This window comes from Ailuropoda melanoleuca, chromosome 2 (assembly GCF_002007445.2).
Source record: "Ailuropoda melanoleuca isolate Jingjing chromosome 2, ASM200744v2, whole genome shotgun sequence".
NCBI classification, from domain to species: Eukaryota; Metazoa; Chordata; class Mammalia; order Carnivora; family Ursidae; genus Ailuropoda; species Ailuropoda melanoleuca.
In genome coordinates, this window is record NC_048219.1 from 38,644,724 (window position 1) to 38,664,197 (window position 19,474).

The 19,474-nt window shown below is 42.9% G+C and overlaps 1 protein-coding gene across 2 annotated transcripts in view; it reads right to left on the reverse strand.

The window, feature by feature from the left end:
- Positions 1-16,945, reverse strand: part of JAK1 (Janus kinase 1) — a 126,708-nt gene extending 109,763 nt beyond the window's left edge. Inside the window, exon 1 of one of the 2 annotated variants that reach the window (XM_034653619.1) lies at positions 16,714-16,945. The gene's annotated coding sequence lies outside the window, so the exon portion shown is untranslated. The remainder of the gene's footprint in view (positions 1-16,713) is intronic. The other variant, XM_034653620.1, reaches the window with a different exon arrangement.
- Between the last annotated feature and the right edge of the window lie 2,529 nt (positions 16,946-19,474).

Below are 19,474 nucleotides of genomic sequence, written 5' to 3' on the forward strand. Positions count from 1 at the left end.
GGCTGTAGCTTTTTAATGACTTAAGAAAAAGGTCAGAAGAGATTTAAAATTTTTCTCTCCTCAGAGGCCCTAGTCAAGGTGACCAGGCTATCTTACTTTGAGGCACCAGGTTTCAGCCATAAATACTTTGACTCAGCTACTTCTTGAGGCTTCACTCCTATGGTAAGAAGATGGTGAGATCTGGCCTCACAGCAAGAACAAGACAAAAACAGGTCATTCTGCCCCAGTTAGGTGATCAAGGCCTTGATTGTGACCAGATGGCAGCAGGCATAAAGACCAAGCCTCTAGGAGGCCCTGTGAAGCCAGGTGGCAATGGAGGAGCCAGGGAGCAGCTGGACTTGAGCAGAATGCAACGGGGGGGGGGGGGGGGGGGGGTGTACAGGCTGTGCTGGTCCCTCAAACCAGTCAGGAACAGTCAAGTGCAGCCCCGGGGCCCAGTGGGAGAGTCCAAGGTTTGGGTCTAGCTCATAATCACTTCACCTCTCTGAATCTTAGCTGACTTAAATCTCAAATGAAAGTTATACAGGAGAGCAGCTTTTTATCTGTAATGAGCTCTCAACACTTTGTTTTTTGCTGTTCTAATATTAACTGTTACCTCCATTAAGGTCTAATAGGCTGGGATGCTTTGTACAGTGTCTTTTCTCCTGATAAAAGGAACAACATAAAAAAGAAAGGCCAATCAAAATATCAAATAGGCCTTTCACAACACAAACCCATAGTAGGGATCCTTATGATTAGCATTTATGTGTTCAATAATACTTACTGACCAACTGCTCGACCGCAGGCACAGGGCTGAACTAGGAGTAAAGGATAATCAAGAGGGACTTGGTCCCTAACCTCTGGAATTTCCAGGGAGGCAAAAGCCAAAGAGAGCAGCTTTATCTCTCTTCTCCCACAAGACACTGCCCTTTACAATGTCCAATGTCCAGTGGCTGGATCCTACATAATCCCAATTTCTCTTAAATAATCTCTAAATCTTCTACTTACAAATACATCTTAAACTCCTCACAACTATTTCAACAAATGGGCATTTAGTTTCTTAAATTCTACATGAAAATACTTTCTGTATCATTTCATCACTCAAAACAAATCCAGCACGAGGCTGTATTTTTTTTAAGTAGGTTCCACACTCTGAGTGGAGTCCAAAGCGTGGCTTGACCTCATGACCCTGAGATCAAGACCTGAGCTGAGATCAAGAGTCGGATGCTTAACCAACTGCGCCATCCAGGTGCCCCGAGGCTGTATTTTTAAAAATACACTAAAATGGCAGCCCGCAGAGGTCTTGGGCAAGTCATGTGAATGCTCTTAGTTTTCGGTTATAAAACTGGGTCAGTATCCCGGGCCAACTCCTATTTCTTCCAGCTCTTACAATTATTATAAGATTTTCTGACCATTGTGCACTACAAACCTTTAAACAACACCAACTAGAAAATGTCTATAAACTTAGAACCCAATATGCTCGGATTCATGACGCACCTGTCTCCACGACTCCTTAAAACCATTAGAGCTATCACTTCTAACCTGAGAAAAGTAAACAAGACTCCAAGCCAAGAAAGAACTTGTTTGACTGCTTTCCTTGCCTCTCAATTATCAAAGCAATATTCTCTTAAGTGCTGGCTCCCAAATACCTTTAAATGTCTCAATTCAGCCTAGCATAAGCAGTATTTTCATCTGATTGGTAACTGTGTGGCAATATTCCTCTTTCAATGTTGCCTGACCCTTATTGCATTGATTTTTTTTTTATTGAACTATATCGAGCATACAGAAAAGTATAAAAAAATATTGATTTTTTTTTAAGATTTTATTTGTTTATTTGACAGCGAGAGAGGGAACACAAGCAGGGGGAGTGGGAGAGGAAGAGGCAGGCTCATAGCAGAAGAGCCTGATGTGGGGCTCGATCCCAGGACCCTGGGATCACACCCTGAGCCGAAGGCAGACGCTTAACAACTGAGCCACCCAGGAGCCCCCAAAACCAGTGATTTTTAAAGAGGACTAAATAGGTCTCTTCATAGAGCTCCTAGTATGTGCCAAACACAATGGTGGTGGTTGGGAATACAAAGGTCAGCCACAGCTAAGCAAATAAGTGCAATATTGTGTATAAATTTCAGAATGTGCCTAGTTCAGGCATGACATATAATCCTTTCAAGTGTATCAATGCAGGTAATACACTCAAACAAATACACCGGTACTCTAGTTTATGTAAGGTTTTGCCTTTTAAAAAATTCATTCGGGGCGCCTGGGTGGCAAAGCGGTTAAGCCTCTGCCTTCGGCTCAGGGCATGATCCCGGCTTTATGGGATCGAGCCCCACATCAGGCTCTTCCGCTATGAGCCTGCTTCTTCCTCTCCCACTCCCCCTGGTTGTGTTCCCTCTCTCGCTGGCTGTCTCTATCTCTGTCGAATAAATAAAATAAAATCTTTAAAAAAATAAAATAAAATAAAAAATTCATTCCCAATTGTTTGTCTGAAATTTAAAGCACATTCCCCCCCAACACATGCTGCTATAAATGTGGTTAGGTCTCCATGCCAACACACAAAAGACCCATTTAACACATAAAGTATCTGAAACAATATACATCTGCCCTGCGAAGAGAGCAGAAAACATTAGTGCAGCCAAAGAGAACTGTGAGTGATCTTGTCATCTTGAAGTTGGAATTTGAGGGTAGGCAGAGTGTAGGTTAATAAGAGGTGCAGATGGAGTGGTGAGGAGGTGCCCGTCTGCTTTAAGGCAACTAATCTCAGGAATTTTGAGACCAAGGGCCATGTATACCTCACTTCAATCAAATCCAGGTGCCTCCACTTAAAAACTGGGTGCCTTTATTTTATTTTTTTAATTTTTATTATGTTATGTTAGTCAATACAGTACATTAGTTTTTGATGTAGTGTTCCATGATTCATTGTTTGTGTATAACACCCAGTGCTCCATGCAATACGTGCCTTCCTTAAAACTGGGTGCCTTTAAACATGTTAGTCTATCATTTTTAGCCTCAGCGTACCTATCTGAATGTCAGGCACAGAGTAAGCATGCAATACACAATAAAGGAGTTTATACATTTTCTTACTTGCTTGAGACTATATAGCTTTCATCTTCCTTGGCATAAAAGTACCCTAACACATACCTGGGTTTACTATTGTCAGAAAATGTTCAGTTTCCACATAAAACAAAACCAGATTTTTTTAAGTGTCTAGACAAGAAATGTACAAGGAAGAGGACTGCTGAGAGTGTATCAGAAAAGGACAGCTTGAATTAAAATGAAGTAACTAAGAAGGGACGGAAGATGAGGGAAAAGACAGATCTGTAATGTACAGGATGTATTAGGATCCTCCTGATAAGGGAAGATCTGAGAAGGAATTACAAGCAATTTCCAGGGACTTACGGGCTGTCTACACAAAGAAGGGAAGATAGGAGAGATCATAAATGATAGTAGTGCCAAGCCCTGATGGGGTGCTGGTATACATACACACAGGCACGCGCATGCGTGCTCATATACTCCTTACAACCTAAAAAGTAGGCACTATTACTATCCTCATTTTACAGAGGAGGAAACCAAGACACGAAAAGGTTGAATAACTTGCCCAAGATCACTCAGCTAGTACAATAAAGCATATTTCAAACCCATAGACTCTAGTTCCAGATTTGGAAGTCTGAGCCACTATGTTATACTGACGCTTTTGTAGCAGTGGGAAGCCAGCCATTTGCATAAGGGAGTTTCCTGCATCAGAAGTTCGTAATTTGAGTAATATCAATAAAGTTCCCACTTATAAACATCTAAACATTACATAATCATTTACAGATTCCCTGGCAATTTTCAGTATCTGGGGTGGGAATGGGTAACTAACATCTACTGAATGCTGCTGAATCCCAGGCAGTGTCTGAAGCTAGTCCGTATGTTCTACTTCATTTAACCCTCACAAAACCACCTTTGTGATAGGCACTATTAACTCCATCTTACGGCTGAGAAAAACTGAAGACCAATTTTGAGCCCAGAGTCACAGAGCCAGCAAGTGGCAGAGGACAGCCTCAGACCCAGTTCTTCCTGGTTCCAAGTCCAGGCTGCTTTTCACATCTGGTATACTCAGATCCAAACACTGTAAACATGGGACATGTTATCTAATAACCAAGTAATAAAAAGTAGCAGTAAACCAAGTTTGATTTACACTGTCAAAAATATTTCACAAGAGGGGCACCTGGGTGGCACAGCGGTTAAGCGTCTGCCTTCGGCTCAGGGCGTGATCCCGGCGTTATGGGATCGAGCCCCACATCAGGCTCCTCCGCTGTGAGCCTGCTTCTTCCTCTCCCACTCCCCCTGCTTGTGTTCCCTCTCTAGCTGGCTGTCTCTATCTCTGTCGAATAAATAAATAAAATCTTTTAAAAAAAAATTTTTCACAAGAAAGTACTGAATTCTGTTTAGGACAGCTAAATGAACCCAGTCACCTGTTTCACCCCATTCCCCCCACAAAAACCAATCCTTTCAGGTCCTCTTTATTACCTTGCCATTTAACAATACCAAATACATACAGGTGCACGAGGCACTTCTCTGAGAACTAAAAATTGCTTCAGAAGCATTACCCTATAAAACAGGATAGAAACAAGGTCCATAGGTTTAAATGCCAATGTCAGAAAACAAACAAACAAAAACAAAACAAAGAGGCAAGAGACAAGACAGAAAGGGTTTTTTAAGAGAAGGGTTTTCCAGTTATACCTCAGTAAAGCTGGGGGTAGGGGAGAAAGAGTAGATAGGATGTTTGTTTTTGTTTTTAATGCCAGAGAGCCTCAGTTTGAATTTCAGGTCTGCCATTTATTAGCTTTTTTTGCTCATCTGGAAAATGATGCTGTTAAGATCCAACTCTCTAGCTCTTAAAAGATTAAATACCAAATGCAAAGCACATACAACAGCTGACACATAAAATTTTACTAACCTTGAGTCTCATCCTCTTACTCCCTCTCCTTCCTATTTCCAAAGATGTGCTACACACCACAAACCTGGGAGACATAACCTGCCCCAAGCACATGTTAACCAAAAGATTACAAGACACTTACAAAGCACTTTTCTCCTTTTCCACCAAACCTACATCATGTTTCCCATATTGCCCCTTTTACCTATTTCTTCTGAGATATTTATCTCTCCTACCATCTTGGTGTCACCTCAGGATGGGTAAACTAAGGGGCTAGTATTTATTATTTATATTTCTATCACCAAAAAAGTTGAGGCTACCTATATAAATATAAAAGACACATACAACAGAACCATTCATTAAAGCAAGGACTTAATACATGTGACATGTGATCTGGTGGAGACTGAGGCAGGAAGACTATTTTAAGAAAAATGGATAGCAACCTAAAACAAGTAACTTGGCCTTGAGCTTTCTGGCAAGGAAATGTTATGAACTAAAGAGCACTCTTTTCTCTTTTTTATAAGAGGAAACATACCAATTCCTGAAGAGGAACATCAGTAATTTGCCTGAACTTATTTATCTAAGGTATTGACAGGACCAAGAATACAACCTAAGTCTTCCAGAATACCAGCTCTTTCACAAAACTATACGTCTTTATATAAGACTCAAGAATTTAATCTGACCAAATTCCCACCAGCAGTGGGACATTTAGACATTTAGAATGTCTACAAATTGTATATATCTACACAGGACTTAGCATTTAATCAATAAAGACCCATGTGCCTACTGTGAAAGGCGGTATTACAGTGAATAAGACTGTTCCTGGCCTCAAGGACCTTGGGACTGTCCAATGGGAGCCAGCTTACAAAAGAACTGAGGCATAAGGCAGAACATGATGCCCTAGAAAAGAGGACTGCATACCACCGGAGCACTACATATATATGTACCTCTTATTGGGGGGGAGCGGGCAGGAACAGGGACATTTGAAAGGGCCTTGAAAGGTACAGAATTTTGGCAGATGGACAGCACAAAACATGGGCAAAGTGCATTAGAAAAGAAGAAGAATGCAGGAAAAAAGAAGAAATGTTTAAGGCCTGAAAGCAAAACAGCAAATAATCTATTTTGGCATGGTGCAGAAGGGGAGAAATGGGAGAAGCATGGGGAAAGTTGAGGTTTTATCATGAGGAGCCCTGAATGTCACACTAAGGTGGAGTTTAGATCGTTCTCTGTACACAACTGGGACTGACGAAGGCTTATGGTCAGGACAATTCAATGACCTGAATCCAGCTGCTCAGATTATTCAATGTAGGTGTGGAGGACAGACTGGAGGGAAAGGGTTGGAGGCAGGGAGACTACACTAGAGATTGCTGGGATGATGCCGGTAGAAGAAAGCTAGGTCAGAGACAGGGACTGGTGAGCAGGCAAAGGTGCAAATACTGGAAGGAAGCACTGAGAGCGCTGGGCAGACTGCTGTCTTCGGGATGGGGAGAAAGCAAAGGGGAGAAGCCAAGAGGAGTCTGCGGCTGGAGTCAGCAAACTTTGGCCCACACCCCAAATCCAACCTGTCACCTATTTTGTACAGCTAAGAAGCTGTACGAATTTTTACATTTTTAAGGAGTTGGGGAAAAGAATAATATTTTGTGACAAGTGAAAATTCAAATTTCAGGGTCCATATACAAAATTTTATTGGAACACAGCCACAGTGTGTTTATATATTGTCTGTATTTGCTTTAGTTCTACAAGAGAATTGTGTAGTTGTGACAGAGGTGGCCAGGCCCTCAAAACTGAAAATATTCACTGTCTTTTCCTGCATGGAAAAAGTTTTCTGACCACTGATCTAAGAGGTTTTGAGGGTGGTGAAAAGAAATGGTATTAAGAGGAACAGAGAAATCTTCCATTGGTATGGTGGGGTCAGAAAGAGAGAGATCAACTTTGAAGCAGTTAAACTGGAGGTGTCAATAAGAAAGCCAAGTAAGGGAGCCCAGCATGAAATGGAAAGACCATCTCCCCACAGGGTCTGGATATCCGCTACTCCCCCCTCTACTCTTCCTCCAGATCACCGCCTGGCCTGGCTCCTACTCATTATTCAGGCCTAAACTCCAATGTCACTGTCCAGGAGGAATCCCCTCTCCCATCCACTTATGCATTCTCTACCCATTACCTTATTTTCTTTATTGCACTTATCACCACCTGAAATTACCTTATTTATAGACAAGTTTAACATCTTAGGTTGGCTCTCTAAGGAGAGGTCTTGCCTCTGGTTTCCTAAAGCAACCCCGGTGCCTTGAATCGTGCCTGAAGCTGCTCGACAACTGGAGCTCAAGTTAAAGCAAATCATCGGCACAGTTTTAGGAACAAATGAGACTTGCCATTTGCAGCTGCGTGGGGAAAAGTCTTTACTAGAGGAAAGGGAGAGAGGAGCGGAAAAGAAGGCAAAGACACAGAAAGGAAGAGAGAGGTAGTGTGTTTCAGAAGCCAGACAGCAGTGGGGCTGTGGGGCATCTTTCAGGAAGGGGGCGTTTAACAGCATCAAATGTTTTAGATAACAAGAGCAGAAAAAAGGTGTTAAAAGTGTGACAGCAAGAAGGTCACCTGTGACCTCAAAGAAGGAGGCTCAAGAGTGTGGAGGTGGCAGTTAGGTTGCAAAGAATTAAAGAATGAGTGAGTGGGAGGAAGTGAAGGCTTTCAAGGCATTAGGCAGAGAGTGGGCAGAGAGAGGTACTCCCAGGGGCAGGAGCGGGGATGGGGGAATCCTTTTTTCTTTCTTTCATACAGTGACTTGAGTCCCATCATGTCACTGTCCTGTTTTAAAGCCTTGAATTACCCCTTTTATTTTATAAGGCCCAAAGTAATATGGCCCATAAGGTCCTGCTTGATCAGGTTTCTGCCTGCCTCACCAGCCTGTATCTTTGTCCTCTCTGCTCCAGCTGCAGTGTTGTTTCCACCCCAGGTCTTTTGCACGAGCTGTTTCCTTTGACTGGAAAAACCTCCTCTTCCTCTTAGCCTGGCTAACTCTTGCACCCTTCAGATTTCAATGTTTAAAAAAAAAAAAAAAAAAGTACCACAGAGACCTCTTCTTCGTACTGCCTTCAACCTCTATAGCAAACTAAGACATCTCTCCTGGTACTTAGCATAATTATAACAAATAGCTGTATAATTGTTGAATTATTCTGTTTTCCACTAGCAAGGAAGCTTCCTGAGGACAGGAATCAGGTCTTGTTCTCACATAATACATGATTTACAGATAATTGTTAAATAAAGAAAACCTGAAAACATGATTTATAGATAATTGTTAAATTAAGAAAACCTGAAAGCATTTTTTCTCTCAGCCAGTCTGTACATCTCTAGTGGCCTACTTTCTACATCCGTATCAAGTGGGCTTAGTTTCCATTCCAGCCAGTTGGCTTTCTCTGACCTCCCCCCCCCATTTCTAGCCAACCTGAGTGAATGGTCACTCTAAATAAGTACAATGATGGGATTCTTTGCCCAAGTAGCAAATGATTTTTCCGATTAGAAAACTAATATGTGGTTATTAGCAGACCTGCCTAGTTTGACAGAACGACTTTAACTGAAAACAAAAACAAAAACCAGCCAGAATATTAGATTTAGGCATTATGCATCTAACTTCTTTAAGTCTGGTTTGTGAATCAGCCCTAAAATGGCTTTGCAGGTATGCAGCAAAGATCCACTGGGTCTCTTTATTATATAAATCACACCTCGGGGCGCCTGGGTGGCTCAGTCCTTAAGGTCTGCCCTCAGCTCAGGTCACGATCCCAAGAGCCCCGCATCTGGCTCCCTGCTCAGCGGGAAGCCTGCTTCTCCCTCTCCCACTCCCCCTGCTGGTGTCCCCTCTCTCGCTGTGTCTGTCTGTCCAATAAATAAATAAAATCTTTAAAAAATAAAAAATAGGGGCGCCTGGGTGGCACAGCGGTTGGGCGTCTGCCTTTGGCTCAGGGCGTGATCCCGGCATTACGGGATCGAGCCCCACATCGAGCTCTTCCGCTATGAGCCTGCTTCTTCCTCTCCCACTCCCCCTGCTTGTGTTCCCTCTCTCACTGGCTGTCTCTGTCTCTGTTGAATAAATAAATAAAATCTTTAAAAAAAAATAAAAATAAAAATAAAAAAATAAAAAATAAAAAAAAATAAAAAATAAAAAATAAATAAATCACATCTGTCTGCCTCCCTGTGTGCGATCTTGTTTAATAACAGAATTTTTCACTGGGAAAATATACATTTGGCAAATTGTTTTCTCCTTATTTTTTTACTTTGTCTTTTCTCTTACCATAAATAAAAGATTTTAAATTGTACTACTTGAAAAAAATTGCTATGAATTACAGCCTTGCTACAGCTTGAGCAAATTAACTGTGCAAATAAGTCTGCAGACATAATTGTGCTTAATTGAATGAACTGTTGTCAGTTCTAACAGCTGTGAGCTCTTTAAATCATTAAAAACAAGTGTTGCATTAATTACAAATTGCTCTTACCTATTTCTACCTTACACATACATTCAAACTTGTCTGAGTTACCCAATATACTTGAAAATGATAAACCTAAATTTATTTTTTAAATACCTACAGATCAACTATTCATCATTTGAGCTGGACTTCCCTTCCTGCTTCCTTTCCACAAATACAAAGGAGGGAATTTTACTGTCTTTATCCTTTTCAAATGGGAAGACAAGGAAAAGATACAGCTAACTTCTTTGCTATCAAAGAACATGGGATGAAAAGATCAAAAGCTCTTTTCCAACCACCTGGCAACTGTTGTTCTTGAGAATATAAATGCAACATAAACATCACTGAGAAGGCAGTAAAGGCATATTTAAAACATGATGAGGAAGGGCCAACTTTTTATACAATTTATATCTTGGGTAAACTTGGCTTTTGGAAAGCACATATATGGAAATAGAAACTGATAAAACAGCATTCAGGAAAAACTGAATATATATTTGCAGAGTTCTTTTAAACTCTGATAATTGCTTAAACAGCAAAACTCCCTAACACATCATCTGACTTACAAGATTTTTAACTTCCACACAATTCTGAAGCCACCATTTTACAAACGGGTATGCCTGTGTTTCTGCCACTTCCTAAGTAAACTGAATCACTGAGAGCAACACAGAACCTTTATATTGACTTTCCCAGAAAGTCTAATACATTCCTACCAAATTATATACCTTGCATGACCTTTAAAGTTAAAGGCACCTTTGTTTCTCATTTTTCCTTAAAAATACAGCAGAACCTAATGTATTATCACCTTTGGTGCAGTCTACATAATAAACTCTAGATTCGAGAAACTGCCTACTTTAAGTGCCTAAACTTTTTTTGATTTAACCATTTCTAATTGAAGTCTTTCTAATACAGAACGTGTCAGCTGTTTTGCATTTAATGGGTCACACTTCCCTACCATCTTAAAGCATTCTGAATACAATTTGAGCTCTTTGTTTTTAACCCAAAGTATATTCACCAATAAAAAATAAAATGCTAACAATTGTTTAGTTTATACCATGTGCCTGGCAGCATTCCAAAATCTTCAGGCATAGTCATTCAATCCTCAAAACAATCTTACAGGTAGGTACAGTCTTTACTTTCATCTTATTGATAAGGAAACAAGCTTAAGTTGCCCACATGATCACCGCTGGGATCAAAACAAGCAGCCGGGCTCCTGAGCCACCAACACTACAGATCGTGAAAAGCAAGGCTAAAACACAGTAACTCCGTTTTCTATCTCCAGGTGTAATAAGTTGGCCTGATTTCATCTTTCCCAGCTGGTTCAAGTTACTCTGGTCTTTCTCGAAGATACCACAGCTCCTCCCTTTCGCCTGCAAGAGGCAACCTCCTCTCACAGACCCCTCCTAAGTAACTCTTTCCCTGCAGAGTTAAAGCACCTCTTGTTAGCAAAGATTCCTCACTGGCTTCTCATTCTGAAGAAAACCTCTTCTTTGAGCTTGTCCTGTTGCAATCCTGACAGCAGCTTCTCACTCCACCTCCACCCACCGCTTGCACACCTCCCAAGAGCCCAACCCCTAAAGTCGCCCTTTTCTGCTGGAGACCAGACGTATCTATCTTGCCCTTTCCAGTATGCTCCACAACTCGGCCTCTTCCTAATGGCTTGGTCATCAGCAGCAACACCAATTACCATGCTGTGTTGTGAGACGGCGACAACTCCATCTCGCTAGGGTATTTACAATGGCATTTGCCCCTCCACTAAATGGCACCGCCCAGACTGTTTCACTTTTTGAGTTACGGTTCTGCTTTTCCTTCTGCTTCTCACTCATTGCCAAGATAAAAATTAACACTGCCTGTCTCAGACAATGTACCTTCTTGGATTCATCCTCTTAACAATTCCTGTCTCTCATGTTTGTAGTTAATCTCACGCTGACTTGAAAACCAGTCAGATGGACTGTCAACAAACCCTTTATAAATTACAAGCAAATCAAAGGAGGTTTTCCTCCACTATAAGGAAAGCATATATGGATTCCATGACGTCTCTTGTGGCTCAAAACCCTTCCTGCCGCCTAGCAGTCTTCTGGATGGTTGATAAGTGGTGGATAAGAAGAACTATTTTCTGTGATAGGGTGGAGGAAAAGATAACGGTCGATTGAAGCTGACGCTGTCACTGTTTCACAGCTGTTCCATTTGCTAATGATGCTATATGCCTGAGCTCATTCATTCAACACAGGCCACAGCCCCTGACCTCACACTGTTCCCAGACTTGGGGACAGTCTCTGTCTTCACAATCTGGCCCCATCCTGCATGTCCAGCCTCACCTCCCTCTGCTGCCTCCCAGTATCCTGCTATAATCACAGTGGCTGCCTCCAAGTTTGTTACCCATACCACGTACCTGCCCACCTTTGTGCCTTTGCTCATGCTCGTCTCAGACCAGATTCCCTTCCCACCCCTAGACAAGAGAACTCCTACTCACTCCTCTAGGCCCAACTCTAGGGAAACCTCTTCAAAAAAGTAGTGAACAGGGCTTCCAGCAAGGTTTAGCTTTCCTCAGGGGTTCCAGCACTCTTAATTCCAACGCCTACTACAGCATCACCCACACTGTGTTACAGTTCCATGCAACAGGCTTATTTCCATATCAATTGTCTTATGCACCTGCCAGAAATTAGTAGGTACTGAAGAGATGTTCGCTTATACAGACTTAACTAATCTGTAACATTAAAAAATGGGGGAAGGGAGGAAGCCAGTTCTTAGTCCTCAGACTTTAAAGGAGTGCCATGAAGGTTCCCAGGAAACATGCTACATTCACAAAGTAGGACTTACTTTTTTGCATGTGTAAAATCTACAACTGAGAAACCTTCAATGAACAGCTCCAAGGTTCTTCACCAAACTGTAAACTCTAGAAGGACAAGAAATTTTTGCACGTTTTGTTCTGTTTATTCACACCCTGAGATTCATAACAGGGGCTCAACAAGTATTTACTGAATAATAAAGGAATGAACAAAGTGTCGAGTGAATATTACTGTAAAGTAAACTCAGTTACCACAGATTTAAAATATCCTAACAAAGACCAGCTCTGTCTTTTGGCTAGAGTAGACTTAAAGAAATTTTCATTTTTTCACTAAAGCAAGCCTTGCCTTGGGACCGGGCAATTTATTTACAGAGCACCAAGGAAAAATCTGTGCCCACTGCCAGCTGCTAAGAATCACAGATAATAAAACCTTAGAAGTAAATATATCATGGAAATGAACTTAATGTTTTATGCTTTCTTGTTGCCAAAAAAACTGCTGCACTTCAGAGGGAAGAATACTCATAGGAGGTAGTTTCCTGCCCCTGAAACCCGGTCACTTCAACATGGCAGCTGTTTAAAACTCCATGTTACCATAGGGTTTTCGAGACAGGAAGCAATAGTGGCACACCTAGCTGAGTACAGGGGAGAGCAAGAAGCAGAGAGGAAACAACATGCCAAATGAGAACATGGCTTGGAGGTTAGCCCACAGGGTATAAAAACAATGAACCAATTTCTCTAATGTCTCCTATAATGTAATTTACCTGTACATGGTAATTATTAAAAAAAGAGAAAATGAAGAGCACAGAAACAAATAATACCTTCTCTGGTCACCAGCTGCTCCCTTTTTTTCCCCATCATTAGCTCTTCTTTCAATTTTAAGGACTCTTGTAGAAAAGAAAATTGGTAAGAACTTGATGGTCTTTAAACGGGAGAGGGAGTAAACCACGGATGACTTTCCTCCTTTACTTTTCTCAATTTTCTGATTTCTCTACAGTGAGTGTTCCCTCTTGTTATGCTGAGAAAATAATCCTTATATTCAAAGAAATTGCAGAGCTGAAAAGTTTGTTCTAATAAGGAAACTACATTAAATAAGTCCTTTACCCAAAATAAGAATTCAATAATACCAAACCATCCAATCTTTTCACTCAATAACCTTAACCTCTTTGCTCAACAACTACTGCTATATCTAACTATTTAAAATGTTTTCATAACAATTATAATTTGTGTGGCACTTCAGTTACCATACGTTATTTAACTGATTTTCCCCAACTTTTTTTTTTTTTTTAAGATTTTATTTATTTATTTGACAGAGATAGAGACAGCCAGCGAGAGAGGGAACACAACCAGGGGGAGTGGGAGAGGAAGAAGCAGGCTCATAGTGGAGGAGCCTGATGTGAGGCTTGATCCCATAATGCAGGGATCAGGCCCTGAGCCAAAGGCAGACACTTAACCGCTGTGCCACCCAGGCGCCCCATCCAACCGCTTTCTAAAATGGTGAATACTTTGATTCCCATTCTACAGAGGAAAAATGGAAACTGAAGGGAAGCTATTCGCTATGACAGAAGCCCATATCTTCTTATTCCCCACCTGGCATTCCAAAACAGAATTTTTCAACCCCAATGCTACTGACTTCTGAGCCAGGTTATTCTTTGTTGTATGGGGCTGCCCCATGCATTATAGGATGTTCAGCAACATCCTTGGCCTCTACCCACTGGATGCCAGTAACACTGCCTCCTCCCACCCCACCCGTAAGTTATAATAACCAAAAATGGCTCCAGAAACTACAAATATCTCTGGGCATACAATCAGACCCAGTTGAGAAAGACTGGTCTAAAAGAATCCGAGAGGTTCTTTTTGGCATCTCTACTCTATGACAAGGCTCCATATACCACTGAGCCACAAGAAATCACAAAGCATCAGGTGCTGCTTGCTCAGGGACATTGAGTTAATTAACCAATTCCCCATTCACTTCAAACAATTTTCTAAAATGTGGAGATGAACAAGAAAAATTTCCTTGTATGAAGAGTCACATCTCAGATGATAAATTTTCTAAAAGCATATTATCTCATTAGAACACAATAAGGAAATACATAATAAAAATATATAAAATACGTGTATATTTAGGGGAAAAAACACTTATCAGAGGAGTTAGAAAACACAGATCTTACCTAATATAATAAAAAATCATTAAAAAAAAAAGAAAACACAGATCTTGGTCTTTGCTAACCTTATTAACTCAGTTATACATTAGTGTTCCCTCTATAAAAGTGAATATAAACCTACACGTTCTCAATACTTGCTTCAGCTGGGTTTCTGTCCAAATATACATATGACCTAAAGCTATTCAGAAGAAACTGAGTGATAACTTTGAAACATTACTACAATTTGTGGTCTGCAGTTGAAACCACTAGTGTTCGTGAACCCAAATCTAAACTGGCAGACCTAACAATCTGATTTAAAAGCACTCAGTTTAAGTTTCTTCATGCCATTTAATCCGAGTCTCTGTTCCTGCAAAGGTAACTCCGCCCTCAAAATTCCTTATTTTTACCAGCTTTTTAACAAATGCCCGAGTTGAAAAAATTCTGCAACCTAATTCACCTTAATACCTTAATCTGTAAAGGGTGGATGCCACATGACCAGAAAGATAATCACAAGCACAGCATTAACCAAACTGATACAAGACTGCTTAAATTATAGCAAACTAAATGTAGTTATATAAGTTATATTTTGGAAAATGTTTGAATTATTTTATCTTTGTAAGTATAATTTATTTACCCTTTATCAACATTGCCCAATGGTTGTAATTAGTATATTGTGGAATCGGGAATCAATGTGGAGTATGTCACACTGCAATCCTCAGATTTAAAAGTACATTTTTGCAGCTCTTTAGAGAAATTAAGATACAGTGAAAGTGCTTAGTTAATATGATATGTAGAATTAAGAAGAAGATTGATTATTCCTATTCATAATGTCCACAATCGCTCAGCATGATTACTTAACACCTTTAAATGTGATCTGGACCGATACAAAGGAGCCATTTCTCTCCATAATACACAGTATATTGTACCCCAAATGTCTGGTACTCTCATGGTCTCCATTAACCTTCACCACAAAGTACAAATGAACACAGTAATCCTTCAGTGAGAAGGGCTCCGTGGTCTTAGAAAACATCAGTCACCAAAAGCAAAAGCGAGAAACAGCACAAAATGGGGTTTTGGAAAGGGAGGAACAAAGATTTAATCAATATTAAATGCTCATCTTAAAAAAATTTTTTGCACTGTGTATATGCTCATGATTTCAATCCTTTTCTTAAAAATTTGCCAAGACTCCATGATCATATCTGTTTCTGCATTCTACTCATCACTTAACTGTACAAGATTTTTAATGCGTTCTTCCCTGAAAGAAGCAATGACAATTTTACACCGGTGTGAACTCCAGCCATGAGAGAAAAACCCTATGACTCGTAAATAGAAAAAAAAAAAAGTTAATAGCATGTACTCAACCAGGGACAGAAGACAGACAGCTCACAGCCACGTATTAAAAGAAGTGGCAGTGTCCTCTTCCCAACGGACACACAGGAATTCACAGAGAATATAGTTTTTTAAAAATGCGAACACCTGACAATAATCACACCTTTTATCTAGTCTCCTTAAAGAAGTTCCCTTGTAAACAGACATCCAAGGAGCCCGTACCCCTGAAACCCTGGGATGTGACTTGAGAGGGTGTTTACTAACCCCGCTAAAGCGACGTCTCCCTTTGATGCTTGGCGACCACGCGTGAATGGGGTCTGAGGAGCAAGACAGAAGGCCAGAGACCAGCCCCAGTTTCAGTTATCAGTCCCATTACAGTAGGATTCGCACTTCCCCCAGTGGCTCTCTCTCACTGTTCCTCTTCCCTGGCCCTCTCGCCCAAGATGCGTCCTTCGCCCTTCTCGCGGGCTGCACAGGGCCAGGGTCCCAGAAGAACCTAAAGGGGAGGGGCCGTTTCCTGAGTCCACAGACGCCCCCCTTCTAGCCCCAACAATGGCCCCAAATCCCAGAAACTTTCCGTCGCTGAGATGGCAAAGGAGGAAAACGACGAAGACCCTCGGCCTCCGTTGTGAGGCCGGAGAAAACCTCCTCCCGCCCCCCAACGACAGTTCTGCCAGAGCTGGCGGTCAAGTTCTCGGTGCAAGAGCGAGGGACGTCAGACCTCAAGCCCGCGCCTGTATCTCAGGGTGGTATAAACAGGATGTCAGCGCGTTCCAGGCTTGTTTATGAAAACTTGGTGTGTGCTCTGGGGGAGGGGGCAGCGAGCCTTAACCTTCCCCCCATCCCGGCGTGGGGCCCCCGCCCCCCAACCTCCCAGTCACCGGCCGGCTCCGCTTGGCTGGAAATCCCCCGCTTCCCCGCCCGCACCCACACGCCCCCAGCCCGCCCGGGGCCCCGGTCCAGCGCTGCGCTCGCTGAGCGGCCGGAGGTGCGCGGCTCGCGAGGACAGAGAGCAGCGGCCGCGTCGCCCGCCAGCGCCGGGCTCCGCGCCCCTCGCCCGGCCGTACGCCGCCGCCACAGGCTTCTCCACCTCCCCTCCGCGACACTCACCACTTCCGTGTGCTCCTGGGCCCAGGGGGTGCTCCGGGTGGCTGCGCAGGTCCGGCTGCCTACTCGCTCAGCAGCCAGCCCCGCAGGGCCCCGGCGTGCGCGCGCCCGGGGCTGAGGTGGGGGCGCGGGACCAGCGACCAGGGCTGGGGCGCAGGCCCGCACTATCTGCGGCTGCTACCTACTCCGCCGCCGCCGCGGCCTGCGCTCCGCGACGCTCCCGCCCCGCCCCGCCCCGCCGCTGGCTCCGCCTCCCAGGCCGAAGCCGGCTCCGCCTCCCTGTGACGTCACAAGCGGCAGCCCAGGAAAGAGGGGGCGGAGGCCGCGATGGAGGCGTGCGTTCCAACGGTGCCCAGTACCCTGTACCTCCAGTCTTCCCGCCCGGTGTCTACCTGGCTTCGCTCATGCCCCCACCCTTCACTCGCTTCTTTACCGCGTCTTCTGGAAACACCAGTCTAGGAACGAGAGGTCTGCCAGGGCAGACAGTAAAACTGTTGTTAAGTTTTGGCTGTAGATTGATCCCTCCCAAGTTCGGAATGCCCTGTACCACAAGTTCCTGCACCGCGATGCCTTTATCACTGTCCTCTGCCCCTTGTCGGGATAGCGGAAGAGGCGAGCTGTGTAGCACGACTAGCAGGAACTTAAGATCAAATAAATATCATCTGACAGACAAGTTACTTCAGATCCAATGCATTCCGTATTTAAAGAGCTCTTTAAAAAAAAAAAAACTTAGCTAACATTTGTTGATACCTAATGTATTCAGCACTTTTCGTTTTTTTACTAATAATCTCTCATAGTACATATTATCCTCATTTTACCTATGAGAAAACAAATCGAGGCATATGTATCTTAAAGTCACACTACAGCCAGAATTCATATCCTTGTAGACAGTCTACAGCTAAATCCTGATGATTTTACTTCCAAGGTATCTCCAGTCCTTTTGCTTCTTTTAACAACATGATCCAAGCTCCCATCATCTCTCGCCTGAAGGACCACAAGCACCTCTCAAATCCAGGCTCTGCATCTCTCCAGTCTCCAATTAATTTTCCACAGTGAGCTTTTAAAAGTTCAAATCTCTTCCACTCTTGAGCTTGAAACACTCCAGTGCCTTCCCCCTGAAAATCCTCCTCAGCATGGTCACGGTTTCCACAGCTCAAGTCACTCTGGACTGAAGCTGCCCCACCTGCCCTGATTCCTCTAATCAGCAGGCTGATTAGAGGGCTCCTGATAACTTGGGGGGTTACTGCAACTTACCTCACAGTGAGCAAGAAGTGCTGGTGTGGTACCTGGTGAGTGAAGAGAGCATCTGATTCTAGAGTTCTGGATTGTAGGTCTGGCTCCTACCATTAGCCACCTGAGATACCCTGAACAATTTACAGCTTACTCATAAAAGTTGAGGGACATACTGAAAGATCTCTAGTGCCTTATGGAAGGATGCAGAAGAATTCAGAGAAGACAGGAGATCAGCAGGGAGCGTCGTGGCCCAGTTGCCTCCACTTGTGGGTGTTTGTGTGCATGTGCTCCCTCACCTGCTACTCAGGGCTGTTCATCATATTCTTCACCTGTTAAATTGGGATAATACCTTCCTTATGGGGCTTATGCTGAAAGCGAACAAAGATAATGCAGGCCTGGCACACGTGGTAGGCTTGGTAAATCATCTCTATTGAGCTGGGCCTTAAAGAACAAGTTGGGAGTGAATGAATGGAGACAAACATGAAAGAGGCACATTTCAGAGAAGGCGAAGAATAAATATCAAGGAAAGTCAGGACAGCAGCAATGACCCCCATTGTACTCAAGAAATCTGACCGCTATATAAATGGAAAAAGGAGAGAGGGCCTTAGTTGAGTGTATTTCCCTATACCAGGCATTGCACTAAGTGCTGAAGATTCTGGGAAAAAAGACCCAGTTCCTGACCTCTGATGCTCAGATTGGAGTGGAAAAACAGACAGGTGAGTGTTTAGTGTGATTCATGCTCTGCTAAAACAGGTCATAGAGCATTACCCAGCCTAGCCCGAACAAATCAGGAAGAAAAGAATAAACTACAAGCAGCAGATAAATCACAGGTGCCCAGGTGGGAATCATGGCATATTCAGGCAGTAATATAGATATATGATGTGGCTGGGGAATAAGATGTGGGTTATGCACAAATCTTGCCCGAAAGACATTGTGTGTTCTTGAGGTATTTAATCAGGTTTTTATTTTACAAGAATCACCCTAAGGCAGAGTTTCTCAACCTCAGTACTATTGACATTGGGGGCCAGAAAATTCTTTGTATGGGATGCTTCCTGTGTATTGCAGGATATTTAGCGGTATCTCTGTCCTCTAACCACTAGATGCCAGTAGCAATCCCCATCGCTTCTCCTCCACGCCCCCCAGCCCCCCACCGACCTCCTGGCTGAGTTATGACAACCAAAAATGTCCTCAGACATTGCCAAATGTCCCCTGGGGAACAAAAACCACCCCTGTTGAGAACCACTACTGTTAAGATAAGGTGGACGATGGATTGGAGGACAAGATTAATGTCCATACCATTGTAGAGCTGCAGGTTACAAGTGATAAGATCAATATTTAAAGCAGTGGACTAGGGAGGGATAAACATGAAAGTGTCAAAAGCCTGAAGAGGTAGAGCAGACTACATGGTAACTGATTTAGATGTGGGCGCTGAGGCAGAGGAAGAGACTCACGTGACCAAAATTTTCCAAATTAGTTGACAAGTTGACTAACACCACCACCAACCAAATTGGATAAGGAATTCAATTTCATG